The sequence below is a fragment of the Botryllus schlosseri genome, chromosome 7 (assembly GCF_051294905.1).
Source record: "Botryllus schlosseri isolate E-star chromosome 7, Bs_hap1, whole genome shotgun sequence".
Lineage (NCBI taxonomy): Eukaryota > Metazoa > Chordata > Ascidiacea > Stolidobranchia > Styelidae > Botryllus > Botryllus schlosseri.
In genome coordinates this window covers 24,967,092-24,986,082 of record NC_137242.1, presented here as the reverse complement: position 1 = coordinate 24,986,082, position 18,991 = coordinate 24,967,092, and the positions used below count along the sequence as shown (strand labels likewise).

Sequence of the window (18,991 nt, the reverse complement as noted above, 5' to 3'; positions counted from 1 at the left end):
TTGTTATTCTGCTTTCGAATAAGACCTAAATTGCTGATTTCAATGGTAACTGTGTTTGTCAAAGGCTGTAAAGGTAATTTCTTTTCCATGTTAGATGTTTGTTTGTTTGTTTGTGGTGTTCATGGTGGTGGTTCGACTACACTGGTCATTTTACACCAGGCCGGTTCTTATTATTATCATTCCGTATCTGCCCGATTACCAGTGAACTCGGCACTTAGTGAATTCGGCCGCACAAACTCGGCACTTGGTGAATTCGGCCGTGGTAGATCTGGTAGCGGTACCGGTCGCCATGATTGGTTACTGGAATGTTTACCGGTGAACTTGATACTTTGAGTGGTTGTCAATGTTGTACGGGGGTCAGGGCATGCGTAGATCACACAGTCACGGCATGATTAGATCACAGATTGCGTAATCGCGGGAAATAACGCGACGCTCTTCACTTGGTGAACTTGGCCCTTGGTGGAATTGGCACTAGAACACCTTCGCATTAGAAATGCATTTAATATGAATGAACACTTGAACAGTATCAAAAAGGAAATTTAAACGTGTCGTGGCTCGCGGTAGATCTCGTAATCTTGGGATCCTTCAACCCTGTTATCGAGACACCCTAACCCCAGAGTGGAATCGTCTCTCCAAAGTCAAAAAATAATTTATTTTGACGTGATCATGCGAAAAATTTGTTGATGAGGAACACTGGCTTGTCGTGATCGATAAACGAAGAAGCGCCGCTTGATCTTCCACATTTTCGATCTCACATACAACGCCAAGATCCATCTTCTCAAAACTTACACGACACAGGCCCGTCACTCACGCCATCGATTCCAAGCAGACCGCGCAAGGTCGGTATATGAGCGCTGCGTTATTTCCCGCGGCTACGCAATCCGTGATCTAATCACGCCGTGACTGCATGATCTACGGATGCCCTGACCTCCTTACAAGATTGACGAATCACTTGATAATACTATTATTAGTTTAATAATTCATATTAATAGCTGTTAATACACTTCAATACAAAATTTCCCGAGGGCCGAATTCACCAAGTGCCGAGTTCATCGGCAACCATCTGCCCACTTATAGCACGGCCCACTCCTAGGCTTTTTAAGACATGGCTATGCGGATCAGATGGCGAGGAGGAGCCTAGATAAACGGCCAACACTTCGATAGGAATTATGGAGTCGACGTGTCAGGCTCGAACCCGCAATTCATTGGTGTTTAGCTATAATGGAGGGTACCACTACGTTACCTCGCGATACCTTGTAAAATGGGACCGTAGCATTTGGCATTTCTTGTGGCAATTGACTTTTGTGTGGAAAATTGTGTTCGTTTTAGAACTTATCCGAAACTTTTATTCCGCCATAGATTGTATATGATAAAACGAAGCCACTCACCACAAAGGAGGATTTAAAGAAGTTTGATGACATATTGAATGAAAGCAAAAGCCTTTGCAAGTGATGTGGTATGTTGAATCTGTTTTGTTATTTTCAAATGCTTGCCGATAGCAGACGGTATATATAAACGTAAGATGTGGAAGCTATCAAGGTGTTATGTTTATTTGTTTTTAGAAATTCAGTCAGTCAAAGTGGACGATCGTATTGCTTGGATTATATTTAGGCTTATTTTAGCATCTTTGAGATGCAACTCTGAACGTGGTCGGTCATGAACAGTCAACTAATTCTGTTCCTATATTGACATATCAGACATTTGCACTCGTACCGTTGGCGGCGACAATATTGGTCAGTCAGCAAAAAGCATCATGAAGAAGGTTGCCAGTCTGGTGAAATTATAGCAGAGTCGGAAAGAATGGGAAATACGCTTTCATCAACCAACGTTTGAACAAGATCACATATAGTAAGAGACATTCATGATATGCTGCAAATATCACTGTGTTCTTTGTCTAGTCACCCCACTCTTGTAACTATTGAGGCTTCATGCCAGGGTTGTAACCAAGTCACAAGGCTCCGAGTCGCAAGTCAATCTCACTTTTATAGTTTTGACTCGAGTCATTTTCAATTCACCACCGAGTCAAGTCCGAGTCCAAGTCAGCGAGCAGAGGGCCGAGTCCGAGTTATGGTATTATGACTCGAGCCAGAGTCATTGTGTTAGCTGCTCAGTTTCCAATTTAAGTCTTGTTAAACCAACTTTTTATATATTTTTTGTGATATCGAGTGGGTCGCATTTATAATATACGAATTTTCCTTACTTTTAGCAGTTTCTGGCCGCATTTTCAAATACCAGTATCAATAGACGAAATCCCAATAGCGATTTGCTGTACTATTCTTTGAAATAATAATGAAATGTCGGTCTTGGCCGTCGGAGTCTCAAGTCATGCGCAATGAGTCGAGTCATTTCCATACTTTTGAGAAGATGACCTGAGTCAAGTCGAGTCAACAGAAAATCCTGACTCGAGTCTTACAACCCTGCTTCATGCAATGAGCATTTACTTTGAAGATAAATAGTAATTAAATAGCAGGTTGATGGTGCAAAATTTTAATACTGCTTTCAAAAGTACCTTCATGATAAACGTTATTGAAACCCGAAGAACTTTTCACGTGCCTATTAAAGAGCTACCGGCACCATAAAGGAAGCAAAACAGAGTTGAATTCAAAACCAGATGGAGAATTATGACGCATTAATGTCGAATTTAGAAATACCATCAATGGAGCCAGAACACAGCAACAATGCAGTGCATAACAACGGTTGCGTAAAACAGTATGACAGCGTGACACAATTATTTAATTATTTATTATAGTGGTGCCACCGTAAATACTATTTTATTAAAATCCGAATTTTTCGATGGCAATAACTCCGCTTCCACTTGTTTGAATCGAACCAAATTTGATGAACATCGTTTCTATACATAACCTAACACTTTCATGGGGTGAACAGAAAATTTTCAAATTTTTTCCATTTATTTTTATATAATAAATAGAAACTTTCTTTTCCTGTAGCAATGCGGCTACTGGTTGGAATTGAACCAAATTTAGTGTGTAGGCTTGAATTAGGTAACCTAACAATTTTATCAAGTAGCAAGAACGATTTGAGAAAAAAAAGTCATTTTTTAAGAGCCCTAATGTCACATGTCTCGCAGCGTTCTCTACATAATTGTCAATTGCGATACAAACTGTTCGTTTGTATTGGTTAAGCCATCCAACTTCGAATTGTAAAATGTTGGGAGTCTTGATATCAAATTTTTGAAAGGTGCACTTTGAGAAGATTTCGGAATCTGTCAAATTATACAAAAAAATTTAGCAAATTCTTTGACATATTTCATCCATTTGGGACTCGATCAACGTAAAAGAATTAGTAATTATTTTATACAATATATTGTATTTGTAGTTGAAGTATAGTAATAATTCTTATGGTTACAGCACTTGCAACGATTCACGGCCATAACTGGAATAATTAGAATGATGTAACTTTCAAATTGTCATGCATTTTGCAACAACATTGTTCTCAATTTTCAAGGTGCTGACTATTGGAGGAAGAATCACCCTTAAGCCGGGAATTCACGATCCGTAAACGCGGCCGACTGTTTCTCTCCTCAAGAGGAAGGAAGAGAAAAAGGGAGCAGAAATAGCAAGAGTGTGACAATTCGCGTCCATTCGCTTTAATGCGTATTTCCATCCGCGAAGTAGTAGGTGGGAAAACTAATGGGCGTTTGGTTAGCGCTTTATAAGGTTGACTCCAGCGCTGTATTTGCTAAATGTTGCGGTGAAATAGGGGTGGTGTCATTTGGTATCAATATTGACTATTAAAAGACCATTTGTTAGTGGTCATGGATTTGTTCGGCCAGTATGCAGTAATTTCTGATGGTCACTTCCCGGGCTTCTGTTCTCTAACCCCTCATGATTGTTATTCTGCTTCTAGTAAGACTGTCGATTCTAATGTTTTATCGTATCATTTGTCGGAGGTTTCGCTCGCTTTTTTACAACGTTTTGCTCTCTGCTAGGTCAATTACTGGCTGAGTATCACTACAGCCGAAGAAACTGCACTAATTCTCATTTTAATGTCTTGCTGGTTATCTTGCTGTCAATTCTAATAATTTGTTAATGTCTATACCAGTGCCGCCACTCAAATGTTTTGTTCTCTGTACATAATATTGTTAGGTCTTCAGCTTTCCAGGCAGAGTATCATTCCACTTTCTAGACTTGAGTATATATCTCTCCAACTAGCTGCCAAATAACTGATTCATTTGGATTGTTGAATTGATCATTTTTGACAGAATGTGAAGAAATTTTAGTCAAGAATTCTTTTTGTGTTAGTGGCTGTTTTCAAAGATTGCTGAAGTAGTCATCGTTGATCTTGATAATCAAGTAGAAGTGGCGATTGAAGTCAGTTCTCTAGTCATATAATAATAAAAAATATAATAATAAAAACTTGAAAACTTGAGTGGAAATAGTCCAGAATCAAATCCATTTTAGTAAGTATGGGTGAAAAAAATGTAGGAGTCATTCGTTACTCGCTACCTCTGCCATTTTCGCAGTACGAATGTCTTAGCTAATAATCGTCATTTTCATTTTATTTCCACAGGGTGTTGAAAAGAAAACGCCAGAGGGATTATCATCATCAGACGATGAAACCTTCTGATTACTGATTGTTCTCATAGTTTCATTCATTGCTACTTGGCCCTACAAGTAATTTCGTTCGTTTCATTTTTTACACCGGCATTATTTACTTGCCAATTCGTTTTGAATTAAATTACCGCAAATGTGATTAATATGTAGTAGATAATGTGGTGTGTGTGTGTGTGTACGCAGCCGTGATCAGGTTATGCCCAGTGGTAGAAAACAGGTTATTATATCAGGATATTCTTTTAATGTAGGATCTACATTCTACTCGCCATGTTTAAAGGCTGTAGCATCTGCATAATATTTACATTATTGAAGGACATGGAAAAGACATTGAATTGAGTCGACACAAAATCCCCCTTTCTACGACCTGCCGAGATCTAATATCTACTATATCGGGCTCGGCTTTCTACATCTTTGGTCTGTACTGTGTTTACTGGGTTGTAAGTTCAAGGTTCGTTTCAAATCGATGTGTGAATAATCCGACAAACACGAGATCAACATTCTCAATATTATTGATATAAGTCATTACCAAGTTTACAGACTTTGAATAATATTATCCTGATGTCAAGATGACAAATTACAATATTCGGATACGATTCAGCTGCACTTGTGCCGCGAGGTTGATTTCAAGTTGGTAAATTAACAGATTGATTGAATAATCTCATGATTCTTATCGCACAACTAGTGTCAACCGCTGTTCTGGAAGTGCGAAAAACATGATATCGCGAATAATCCGAAAACGGGGATGAAAGTTGGTCATGTCAAGTAATATTCAGTTTCAAGAGGATTAGACTCTTAAGAAGATTACAGTTGGACCAGCAAGTGACAATTTGTTGGTATTCAAGTCCCGCCGGTGGCGGTTCTGTTATTAGTTACTTATAAAATCTTACCAGTGAAATCCAGCTCTATGACAACTAATTACCAATATATTAACTCGTGAGCGATTGGTATGCCTGTAACAGCAAGTCACGAGAGATGGCTATGTCTGAGGTGTTATCTTGCCAGCGATCGCGGATTTGTAATTTATTTCACACCTATTTGAAGTGTTAGTTTGCGGGCGCGGTTATGGTTGGTTTTCGAATCGCCGTCTACGCCGGCTCTGTGACAAACTAATTACCAAAATATTCCCATGCGAGTGATTCCTAGCGTATAGGGATATGTCTCTGTAAGTATAACTCAGACCGAATAGATGTCCAATATAGGCTGTAGCTGTAGCTGTCTGGTACTTAACTGAGAGGCTGTCCTGGTGTTGTAGTCGTGATATTCTTCGTACAAGATATTTGTCCATACACAGTTTATTAAACGTATTACAGTAGGTTAGCATAGAGTCTCATCTCGATTCAGCTCTCACACGAGCTTATAAACACTCGAGATAATTGCAATAGGAAGTCATATTCGTATGCTAATATGGGCGTTAAAATACACTGTTGTCAGGTACCCTATACCGCTACATCGACCCACCAAAAGAGGGAAACTGCCATGTAAATGACAGTGGAAGTTAGCAATCACAAGTATAGGAGAAGACAACAGCAATTTATATAGCTAATACAATTCTAGTAATGTAATCAAACTCATCAGACACTAATACAACATTAGAGAGCATGAACAAGGTTTTCTACGACTTTTATAATGTACAAGTTAGCATATCAAAACACAACACAATTCCAGATTAATTCAACAATAAAATTGTTAACCAATACAACACAACAATCCAGATTAACATACAAGAATTAACTAGCCTAACAATCTAACTAATTCTAGCCTAACAAATTAAACTAGAATACACAATACACAATACATCTCAGTTGGCTTCGTTATCAAGTGCAATACACCAGCCAAGTCTGACAGGCTATCCAACTTCCAACAACAGTCCATGGCCACCGATATATACAATGTGGCCGTTACATAATACAGTAATTGTACTTCGATCAGTACAATTTCGATTGGATATAATCGACGTATATCTCAATCTCGCGCTCGCGCGGTGCACTACAGCTTCTACTCAGGTGTGGCAGGGCGAATGCCTGATCTCATCTGAGAGTCAGGTCTTAACAGGCGTTTGGATTTCTTCTTTGGGCGAAGCAATTTTGGAGATGCCACTGGTGAATCGTGACGGGTCGGAATCGCACAAGTATCAGGCTCTCGATCACGTACAATTGTGGCAGGACTATCCAATGTGGCCACGTACGTATCAGTATCGATGTGATCGCGCCGGTTGGTGTCTGGCAAGGATTGTAGTGAGAGCTGAGCTTCCTCGGTCGTTCCGGCTAATTTCGGCGGCGGCTCGAATTCAATTTCCCCGTGTGGTATAAGCGGCCGGTCGGCACCGATGTCGACTGTGTGACGTCTCGTGCTCGCGTCAGAATCATACGCGTCAGATTACAACCCAGATATGTTTTCGCCCGAATCGATCGTCTGCAATTCAATGTTCTGATCGGAATTGTCGCTACGAGTAGTTGTAGAAGCTTGAGCACCGCGACGAGCCAAAACGCGTCCTCGTAACATGTTCGCCGTTTCTGTAATAAACTCCACAGCGGCAATACGTTTGTCATGAAAGGACTTACGCATTTCATTACGTTTAGAACAAAATAATTTACAAGTTAAATACAATCCCCAGATCATAGCGTTAAATAGACAGAAAAGTAGGGTATATTGGACCAATGCATTTGTTACGCCAGACAACAGGTAAAGCACACTGTTCCTAAAGGCAGTAAAAACAATTTTTACTGGTACTGATGGGTCTGCGTCAATGTGGTTACCTACATCACTACGGTTAGCTAAATGAGACGCAGACAATTCACGCAAGGTTTGAATTAGCAACATGCTGTGAGATACGTGGGCTAAAAGAACGTTTCAGTAAGATTTTCAGGGTGCGTCGACTCAACAACTTTTTCTACACCGTCATGTAAAGAGAATTGAATTTGTTTTATGGACGCGTTCTGCGAGGTTAGGAAGCCATTTACATATTTAAAAAAAAATTTCCAACTATGAAAATCTTTGTGGTATTCGGCGATCCTATATCTAAGATATTTGAACCAAAATATACTGTTTCGTTATCTACTAAAGTCGCTATATGTGATAAATTCTGACCAAAACGAACTAATGGCCGAGCCGACAAACGACCATCAGGTAAAAATAAGCTTTTCTGTACTAAAACAGATTGTCGGACGCACTTCTGAGCTTTTAAAAAGTCTCCTGACAAACCAAATCGCGGTGCACCTTTCATTAGCGTCAAGTATAAGGCAGAATTTGCGTCAAGTGGAATAAGCGATTTCTGAATCGCATACATTTGATGTTCAACATTACACTCAAATGTATTTAAATTGGATACAAGATTTCGGTATTGAGAATCAGAACGGTCCTGTACCTCTTGTATCGTTGCAAGTAGGAGTCGCATGCTTGCGTTGGTATAATTGAGACTTGCTGCAGGCGGCCCAATTCCCAACTTTCGCATGTTTCCTACAGAACAACGGTTAGGCAAGATGAAGAAACCGTTGACGAGACAAATGAGGTTCTTCTTTCTGATACACCTCGTGGTCTCCGGCGGACACGTTCTTCGTGATCTAAAACTCAATCCCAGTGACGTCATCCTAATTCTTGTAACATAAGGGTAACGTTGTCCAAAATGTATTAAGATTGGACTATTTCTCCTTAACAACACGGTGGGACATCCGTATTTTTTTCAACGAGCCGGAATCCCAAACTATTGTGCCAAGGTCGTTCTTGCAATGTCCTTCAGTCGAGACACAGCCAGATAAATCACATAAATCGGAACGCAGTCCTAGGGTCAAAGAATCATAGACAATATCTAAGTCATGAACAATTAAGTTTCGCAGATACCCTTCGTCTTGGGTGGGCCACGACCAATTTAAATGTAGAGAATTATTGGTAGCAAACAGGCCTTCTCCCATAGGTACCAGTGGTCCATATTGTGATGATTTTGTAACTATAGCGTGCTGACATTCGGCAAGTAGGATCTGGTATTGAACTTCATCCGTTACTTCTTGGCTATAAGAACCCCAAAAGAAGTAGTGCGTTCTCCAAAGGCGCGCTGTAACGTAACACATCTTCCCTGGAAAATGATGGAATCGGTCACGCAACGCATATATGTCCGCAGAGTACTTTTTCGAATGATGTACGGGGTTATGCACGCATGGGTCTGGGGGTGTTTTTTCAATCAATTCTGAAACCGCATTCTTTGTACAAACTTAAATATCCACGTATATGTCAGTACTATTTCCCGCGGTCCGTGGAATCTATGTCGCAGCTGTCAACACTGCCGTAAGAAATGCCGATAGCTGATACTCCATAATCGTTCAGCCTTGTCAGTTTGCGCACAACACGTCCTGCTCTCGTGGTAATCTGAATATCGTTATTGATTCTGGAAGGAGAATTAGACAGATTAGTGCTTTCTACCTCCTTCACATTAGACGTGTGCTCAGATCTTGCATTCTTCTGATATCCGTGTACAACGCTGGTAGCCGCTCCACTCATTGCCTGCTCAATCTGATCTGAATGAATTTTGGCGGTAAGATTATTATGATCGGTGTGGCGGCCTATATCCCGCGTGTTTTCTAAGACCACGTTGTTCCCTCCGTCGTGAGAACCGGAAATTTCAGGCGTGTTCGCTGCTGGCGGTGGATAATCAGAAATACCATCTCCCGCGTAAAATGCGACTTTCACGTTGTCCAAAGACACGCTCTTTTGCCTGCCTGAAACTGCAATTTTCAAGTGATGTTTGCCCCTATACAGTACCTCGTAAGGTCCCAGATATGTTATGCGCAATCCATGCATTAAGCCAGGCTCCTTCACGTATACAAACTTGCATCGGTCCTGGTCTTTCTGAAACACTTCAGTGATCCGATCGACCCGAGTGCTGGTTGGTTTCATGCCGTCGAGAAATCCATAGATGTCACTGACGTATTCATTCCTCTGCGCCGGTCTTGAAGTTGGGTCACTGTATTCAACCAATTCACAAGGTAAGCGAACATTCTCACCAAACATCAGTTCATATGACGTGAACCCAAGGTCCTCCTTGACTGTTGAGCGAATGCCCCACAGCGCCAAGCCAAGGTGTGACACCCAGTTATCAGGGTTGCCGTGTGTCTTCAGGCTAATTTTCAGAGACCTAATCGATCTTTTCACGAGAGAGTTCGTCCTTGCGCAGTACGGAATAGAAAATTGTAAATCCGTGCCGATCTCCTGCATAAGAGCTGTGAATATCGCAGATCGGAAATAACTTGCTTGGTCACATATAGCCACCATTGGCGATCCAAACATACTAGCATACCCCCAGAGAAATGCGTCACTTACGCTTTCTGCGTCACACGTGATCATTGGAACTGCTGTCATAAACCTTGTGAACCTGCATACTACTGTAGCGTACCGCTCCATGAATGACCTATAATTACCCTCGCTGATTACTGATTATGTTACTGCTACGTCTTGTTGTGTTGTACTCTTTTGTGCAGTCGCTTTTAGTCACCGTCCGAGCCAGTCGTCTTTTAGTCCCCGTCGGACGAGCATCGTCATGTTTTAGTTGTTTTATTAAAAGAGCAATGCTGACTTGTCTACTTTGACTTATCGAGCCGCGGACCAAGAAGAACGCGCGCCCACGACAGAGCACGCCATATTTTGGTGACCCCGACGTGATATCGCCAGCCGATTCGAACCCGACGTGCACTAGCCGACTCGAATCCCTTGCTCACTCTCTGCTGTATTTGAAATGTCTTCTCGACGACGACGACGACAACAATCGGTAGACGATGTTGCCAGCTCCGCCAATTTCACTGGTGCCCCGAGGATGCCGCCACCGGTGGTCAAATTCTGGTCCCATTCGCCAGAGTCGTGGTTTGTTTTAGTCGAAGCCGGATTTTCCAGTTACGGTGTTACCGACTCTGCGGCGAAGTATTTTCACGTTCTGAGATGTCTGGACGTCAAGCAGCTCGAATCGATTCGATTGAAGTTACCTGCCCCAGAAGACGACGACTGCTACGAAGTATTGCGAGATCTTCTGATGCGTGAGTACGCTGTTCCCTTGCGAGACCGTGTTAAGGAGCTTTATAGTGATCGCTGTAGAGATTTAAAACCCTCTGAACTCCTGAAAAAATTGCGAAATGCAATGGGGGATCTATCAAACACACCAGGTTCCGACTGTTATTTAAAGGAAACGTTCCCTCACCATTTGCCAGATCATATTGCTGGGATATTGTCGTCACATGTAGACGATACCGTGGAACAGCTTGCCCTACGAGCTGATAGTGTGTACACTAGGGTTGTCCAAAATTTGAAAAATTTCGAAAATGCTGCGTTGTAATGTCTTATTCTATAGATTATTGATTAAAAACATCAACAAGCCTGAAAGAAGCTCTCAGGAACGTCGTTAAGATTTCTTACAAAGCGTTTGAAAGTAGCTGCCAAAGAGTGGGCGGGCCACCGACGGCGAAATTGCAACTAGGCGGGCAATGACGAAACCACGATTCTTGATTGGGTAATCGGTTATGCTTCAATGATGACGGCGGCTGTCAGCTCTGATTTGGGTGCTTCACCGTGTTTGACAGAAGGAGTAGGTTTTGCTGCTGCTGAGTCTGTTGGTGACGGCTGTAATACTGTAAAAGCGTGTTGTGGTTTGATGAGTCAATAGTAGTAATGTAACAGTGGTTCTTCGAATGTATCAGTTGTAGCAGTAGTTTCTGTTTTGCGGAGGTCGAGTCTGTTAGTAGAGACGGGAATTTGTAAAGCGCATTGTGGGTTGATGCATCAATAGTTGTAATGCAACACTTGTTCCTTGCTCAATGTTTTAGTTGCAGCAGCATTTTCTGTTCTGATGAGGTCGATTTTGTTAGTAGTTGTGTATATGTTGTGTTAGTAGTTGTGGTTATGTACAAGGGCATTGTGGGTTGGTGAGTTAATAGTCGTAATGTAACACTTGTTACTTAAATGTTTTAGGCGTAGCTGTAATTTATGATAGAAGGCAAAAATATTACTGTCATGGCAGAGGCAAAACGGCGGAAGACTGTGCACTTGCCACAGAGAAGAACAAGATCTCGATCTGAGCATTACTTGGTCGGATATGCTTGCGATTACATCTGTGGCTCGAGATTACCAACCTTGCGAGAAGTAATGAGTTACTTTCTGCATCTGAAAGACCATTGCCCTCAGTCAACCCCTACTCGTGAGCTATGTAATGTGGTGGTTCATGATGTCATGACAGTGTGGCAAATGGCGAGAATTGCCACAATACTTAAAGGAAATGCGGTGAAATTACTTGAAAAACTGAGCAAAAAATATATTTTTCTGAAGGCGACCATGAAACGGGAAAGTGATCCCAAGGGTAAGAGGAAAAAATTCACGGAAGATTTGGACAAGTTGTGGGATATTGGAAGTACAGATGCGATAGCAATAATACAAAATGACATTTATCTATCACATGATAGAAAGCTCGAAGACATTGCATTCTATGAAGATCAACAGCAATCTCGCAAATGCATAATGTTGGGAAGAGACAAGATTCTCGCTAAAGACATCGAAAAGAAAACAGCAACCATGGCGGATAGAACTGTTAAAAACATTCAACATGACTCAAGTGATGACTATGTTGTTTTAGCATCTTCTTCATCTTCAAAAGAGGGTGATAGTTTGAGTTCAAGTTCTGATTATGATGCTGATGTTGGTCTTGGCACCTCGACAGCCATTAAGCTGATGGCACCTAAAAATATTATGAATAATACCCATGTGTCCCAAGCTCTGGATCGATTGCAACTAACAGACAACAAGGCAACAATGCTGATCGGAGCATTTATTACGGCTTGTGGCGGTGACATAGCAATGTTCTCTCTGTCAAGATCTTCGACAAAGAGAGCCAGGGAAACAAATCGTCTTGAAATTTCCAAGGATATTTCAGAAAAATTTGCAGAAAATAAACCTCAACATGTTGCTATTCATTGGGATGGAAAGCTCACAGAGGATAGATTAGGAAATCGGTATGAGGCTCTGTCAATTGTCCTATCTTGTCATCCTCAATACTCAGAAGGAAAACTACTTGGCATTCAAAAGATGCAAAATGCCGCAGGTCAGACGCAAGCAGAAACCACTTTCAACATAATTGAAAGTTGGAATATAAAAGATGCTGTAACAGCTTTGGTTTTTGACACTACAGCAAGCAACAGCGGCTGGAAGAAGGGTGCAGCAAAGATTCTTGAAGACCTTCTAGGAAGGAAGGTGTTCTACCATGCATGTCGGCACCATGTGTATGAGCTGGTAGTGAAAGACGTTTGGAAATCTTTATTTGGAAAGGCCACAACTGGACCAGAGAATGCATGGTTTGCCCACCTTAAAAGGAACTGGAGCAGTCTTGACAGGGAACAGCAATTCAAGACTCTGACTATTCCTCTATGTTTTGCTGAACGAGCTGCAATGATAGTTGATAAGTTCAAGCTACTGTTGAACAGAAAAGATTTTTTCACACGGGATGACTACAAGCAATGTGTGACTAATGCTCTTGCTCTTCTCGGTGCAGATGAAGATATACGTCATCACAAACCTGGTGCAGCACACCATGCGAGATGGATGGGTACAATTCTGTATGCTCAAAAGATGTTCATGTGGGCCGACCAATTAGATTACAAATCTGAAGAAGTTGAACTGCTGCGCCGCTTCAATTTATTTTTGGTTCTCTTTTATATCCCTGCGTGGGTGGATTCAAGCATTGGTCGTGATGCAGCTGGTAATGACTTGAGATTCGTTCAGCACATGTTGAGTTATAAGGAATATGATGAGCAAGTTTCCACAGCTGCTTCACGAAAGCTTTTGAAGCACGACTGGTATATTGTTGAGGAAACCGCTGTATACGCCTTGTTTTCACCGACGGAAAGCAAGGAAACCCGGGAAAATATGGCAAAGGCGCTCCTGCAAGTAGAGCGAACTTCAAGTTTCAGAAGGGGCCCACCCTCATTGAATGCAACTATACAGATCAACAAGGACAGTACGTTGTCTGACCTTATTGGGCCCCAGTCGTGGTACATATTTGAAGTTTTTGAATGCTCTGGGGATTGGCTGCGTCAACCGGTTGATGATTGGCACTTTTCAGATTCATTCAATAAAATGAATTGCTACGTTAGTTCTGTCAAAGTCGTTAATGATGCCGCAGAAAGAGGTGTCAAGCTAAGCACAGACTATGCTGCAATCTTGACTGACAATGAACAGCAAAGAGACAGTTTGCTTCAAGCTGTGGAACAGCATAGGAAGATTTTTGGAGACAGCAGGAAGTCTACTCTTATCAAAGGCCAGTGATCTGCAACACTGACCCTGCGATATACTTTTTAATGATGCCTTTTGTAAATAGCATTTTTGCCTTTGTTAAATCTTGAATAAAAAGTGTAATATGCGTTCGTTTTAGAGAGAGACGTCGACTTACCATAACAAGCCATAAGGAGAAATTGACTACTGGTTTGCAATTTATGAGTTACAGTCGTTGTCAACTGGTATGTTTTAGAAGGCTCGAAGGTAGCACGATGCATGCATCTAGTTCATTCTTATCTTTATTGGCCAAGCTCCTGTGCAAGAAGTAACAAAACTGTTATACACAGTGTTCAGGTAGAAAATATATTACTGGATCGTTATGCTGTTGTCGATGGCAGCATTAACAACGTCAATTTACCATATCGCCAATGCCACGAACAGAAATGGCTGCAAACCAACACAACAGAGTAGAACGAAATCGTGACCAGCAATGATCACAAAATCAGTATTTCAGCCAATCAGTAGCTTATTATTACAGGTTCCAACCAATCAAAATTCTAGGTTCGTGATTGCCCGCTTTGTAAGAAATCTTAACGACGTTCCTGAGAGCTTCTTTCAGGCTTGTTGATGTTTTTAATCAATAATCTATAGAATAAGACATTACAACGCAGCATTTTCGAAATTTTTCAAATTTTGGACAACCCTAGTGTACACTCGCGCTTCTCCTCGTGTGGTTTCAAATCATTACAGTTATCCTCAGACTAATCAATTAGATGAATTGCAACGAACTGTTCTATCGATAGCTCGAGAGGTCAGGGAATTGAAAGCGATACCTTCGACACGACATTTACCTGCATCGGGCGGACAAAGCTCGCACAATTACAATCGCAGTTCCGTTCCCGTCCTGAACCATTTAGAGACGATCGACCAGCTTTTCGAACGCTGTCAAGCCGTTCAGAGACACGTGGTGAGGTAACTCGATTTGCTCATCTGCGTGGTACGAATCAGTTGTGCTTTTATCATGATAAATTCGGTGATCGAGCTCGAAATTGCCGTCCATCCTGTTCCTACTCCTCAAATCGCCCTTTTTTAGACGGAGGCCTCGTGAGGGATCGCAACAATTTTCAACAGTTAACTCTGAATGTCAAAACCCTTTATTGCATGTGCGAGATTCGATTTCAGGGCAGATTTTCCTCGTCGATACAGGAGCCTCCGTTTCTGTTCTACCAACTTCAAGTAACGTTTTCAAGAATAAACCAGGACCAAATCTGTACGCTACAAATGGATCGAAAATTGCGACGTTTGGAACGAGATATTTGCGGGTCGGATACTCTCTCCAGACTCGAGGTGAACGCAATTTTTCCGAACACTGTTCCCATCACAGCGGAAGCATTACTACAAGCACAGAAAGACGACGATGAGCTCAAAGACCTCCTCGCCAACACCAATAACCACTCGTTGCATCTCGCGGAAGTACATTTCGTAGAGTTTAACGATCCTATCATCTTCGACAAGTCGTTACCTGGTAGGGAACGTCCCTACGTTCCTGTGTCGCTTCGAGAGACTGTAATGCACAGTGTGCATGATATTTCGCACCCCGGTTTACCCGCGACCACTAAATTAATAGCTGAACGTTATGTATGGCCCGGCATGAAACGACATGTGAACGATTTCGTCCGTCATTGTCAGTAGTGTCAACGATCGAAGATTCATAGGCATACTCGAACTGCAATTACCAATCTTCCCGTCCCTTCCGAACGGTTTCACACGGTTAACGTGGACATTTTATCACTCCCTAATAGTTGCGGCTACTCGTATATTTTGATGTGTGTTGATCGCTATACTCGCTGGCCTGTATGTGTTCCAATGTTGGACATTCGTGCCCAAACTGTTATTGATGCGTTTAGTTTTGGCTGGGTGTCGAATTTCGGCTCACCCCGTAAAGTCATAACCGACCGAGGAAGTCAGTTTACCTCGCTTGAATGGACTCAGTATATGCAATTCTTGGGTATTTTCCACATCAAAACCTTGGCGTATAAGCCGGAGCAAAATTCTCTTGTCGAACGCTATAACAGAACTTTGAAAGCCTCCCTCCGCGCATTAGAAAGTCCTCATAATTGGTATCATCACTTAGGCTTAATTGTTTTAGGGCTGCGATGTTCTGTCAAGGAAGATCTCGGTTATTCACCAGCAGAGCTTGTGTATGGCACTTCCCTTCGACTACCCGGTCAATTAGTCAATCCTTCTTCCAGTGGTAATAACGCTAATGATTTCAACTACGTTGGTGAATTGAAACGCTTTTTCTCAGCCGTGGGTGAGATGCCGACTAGGTTTCATTCGAATCAAAAATCTTATGTCCCGAACGATTTGAATAATTGCACGCACGTTTTCTTGCGGATAGATGGTCATCGTAGATCACTCGATCCGGTTTATTCTGGTCCGCATCAAGTTTTAAAACGCACTCATAAATGTTTCACAATTCTAACGAATAAGGGTCCTTATGACGCCTCAGCCGACAGGCTTATACCTGGCAGACTTCCCATCGAGCGTCTCGACGAATTGACGCCACCACAAGTTGACACTTCGCGAACAAACTCTGTGTCGGCCAGTGGCCGTATTATTCGTACTCCACATCACTTGAATGATTTTGTGTTGTCACCAGTATTTAAAATGGATATTTAGTGTGTGTTACTCATTCACTTTACCACCATCACTTGTATTTTTTCGCAACAGGCTTTTTCATCTCCTGTATGTTCTAGAAATCTTGTCTCATTGAGATTTTCACATTGTAAAGTGCATCGATATCGCTAAACGAATAATTGTGTCGTTTATAGCTTTACCACCACGGCCATCTCACTTTCATTAGTCGTTAGAACATTTAGAAGTGAACTCGTATTTGAAACCTAGTCTGTAATCATTGCCGTGTCATGCTGGTAGCGTCCTTCATTCGTAGTTATATCGTTGACTGATGTAGTGTCTATTGTACCCTAAAGCTTTTACCAACAAGGGGGGCCCTTGTAGCGTACCGCTCCATGAATGACCTATAATTACCCTCGCTGATTACTGATTATGTTACTGCTACGTCTTGTTGTGCTGTACTCTTTTGTGCAGTCGCTTTTAGTCACCGTCCGAGCCAGTCGTCTTTTAGTCCCCGTCGGACGAGCATCGTCATGTTTTAGTTGTTTTATTAAAAGAGCAATGCTGACTTGTCTACTCTGACTTATCGAGCCGCGGACCAAGAAGAACGCGCGCCCACGACAGAGCACGCCATACTACGACGAGCACGTATCGATATCCCCGGCAGCGCGGCAATGGTCCTGCGACGTCGAGATTGACGCTCAGCCAACGTTTATGCGGAATCGGCAAATTCGTCAATTGCGGCCTGTTTTGGATTGTGATCTTACAAGCTTGACAGTTGTGGCATTGTTTAGCCCATGCAGCAATTTCCCTCTGCATGTTCGGCCAGAAATGAGATCGGCTGATCAGCTCCGCGGTTGACTTCATACCTGGGTGAGACAGATTGTGAATCATTTTGAAAATACGGTGCCTCAAGGCTACCGATATAAAAGGCCTTGGCTTTTCACGGTCCGATATCCTGCACCAGATAAGATGTTGATCAAATCGGCGTCTTACCAATCGATTGAAGTTTCAGGCGGTGCGTCCAGCAACGATTGCAGCTCTCCGTCATCGGCTTGCGCGCGTGCAAGATCACCTGTTGAAACTATATCAGCATGGTCAAGTATCACATTGTTAATGCAAGGATATGGTTCATCAGGCATGTCATGTTCCTCATCGCTCTGCGGTGTTTCGTCAAGAGAAATCAATTTGTCAATCATGAGGTCAGGTCGCAATAAACAGTCAGCGACCGTGTTTTCCGAACCCGCGAGTAATTTCCAACACGGATTATAATCCAGGATAATACAGCGGAAGCGATTTTGACGTGCAAGTTTCAGCTCACACGAACTCGAAGTGAGTGTCTGAAACAATGATTTCGAATCCACAAAAAGATCGAATTCCCGGCCACGCAGAAACGTATTAAAATGTACCGCGCCATGCTTGGATGCTTGCAAGCAAGTAATTCCTTGTCAAAAATGTCATAAAACTTCTGGTTCGCTCGAAAAGACTTGGAAAAGAATCCCAGAGGTACCAGCTCTCCGTCAGGATCGTACTGATGCAATGCCGCGGCCATTGCCGTTAAGGCAGCGTCAGTGAACAAAGCTAACCTCGCATTTTTGTTAGGGTGAGCCAGCGCTGTAGTTTCGGCCAGTAGTTCTTTGATGGTCTGGAAACTGGCTTCTGTAGCCGGCGACCATTTCAAACGCACGTCCTTCTTTGTGCACGATGCTATTAAATCATACAACGGTTGTGCCGCTTCGGCAAACCTGGGAATTAAACGATGATAAAATGCTGCCATGCCACAAAAGCGTCTGAGCCCTTTTAGGCGCTCAGGACGCGGAAACTCCTTGACTACTTTTGACTTGTCATCAGTCGGCAAGATACCTTCTTGTTTGACTAAATGACCCAAGAATTCAACTGAACTCTGGCCAAATTTCGATTTTTTCGCGTTGATAGGTAGGCCAACGCGCTCCATAATTGCGAATACTTTAGTTAGCGTGACTAGGTGCTGGTCCCAGTTTGAAGATCCGACAACTATGTCGTCCAAAAACACAAAAGTATTCTTCACATCATGGAATTACTGTCTCAAACAATAAGAAAAGTAGTTGGGACCCGATGCCAATCCCATAGCCAAACGTTTAGGGGCATATACGGCTGCATCCACAGCAAAAGAAGCAATCTCAGATGCCCTGTCACTCATTTTAATGATATAATATCCATCTTTTATGTCAATGGCCGGAAATATAGAACATCCATACAACTCATTTGTGAAGTCTCGCAACTGATAGGGTGTGCCGCACCCGGTTTAAGGCAAATGTCAAATTCATATCCTTCTAGCGGCGGACGATTCAAATCTGAATCAAAGAGCACTTGATATCTTGTCAACAACGCGGTGAGTCGTTCATTCTCGCGTTCTGTGGTCAGGTTAGAAACTAACCCTGCCGCTGTAATGCTCGATGTAGCAGTCAATTTAAGGTTACGCTCTTCATCAGAAATGGTGTGATTTTTCATATCAATAACCCATCCAAAATGTTTGATAAAATCAGCACCAATGATGTCATAAG

The 18,991-nt window shown here is 42.3% G+C and overlaps 2 long non-coding RNA genes across 5 annotated transcripts in view; one reads left to right on the top strand and one right to left on the bottom strand.

Moving 5' to 3' along the window:
* The window catches only part of LOC145442946 (uncharacterized), a 177,893-nt gene that overhangs the window by 62,688 nt on the left and 96,214 nt on the right, over positions 1-18,991 (bottom strand). The gene's annotated exons all lie outside the window — the stretch shown is intronic.
* Positions 3,419-4,731, top strand: LOC145443791 (uncharacterized). The gene is made up of 2 exons (XR_013916538.1): positions 3,419-3,638; positions 4,531-4,731. It is a non-coding gene; the product is annotated as an uncharacterized LOC145443791 (long non-coding RNA).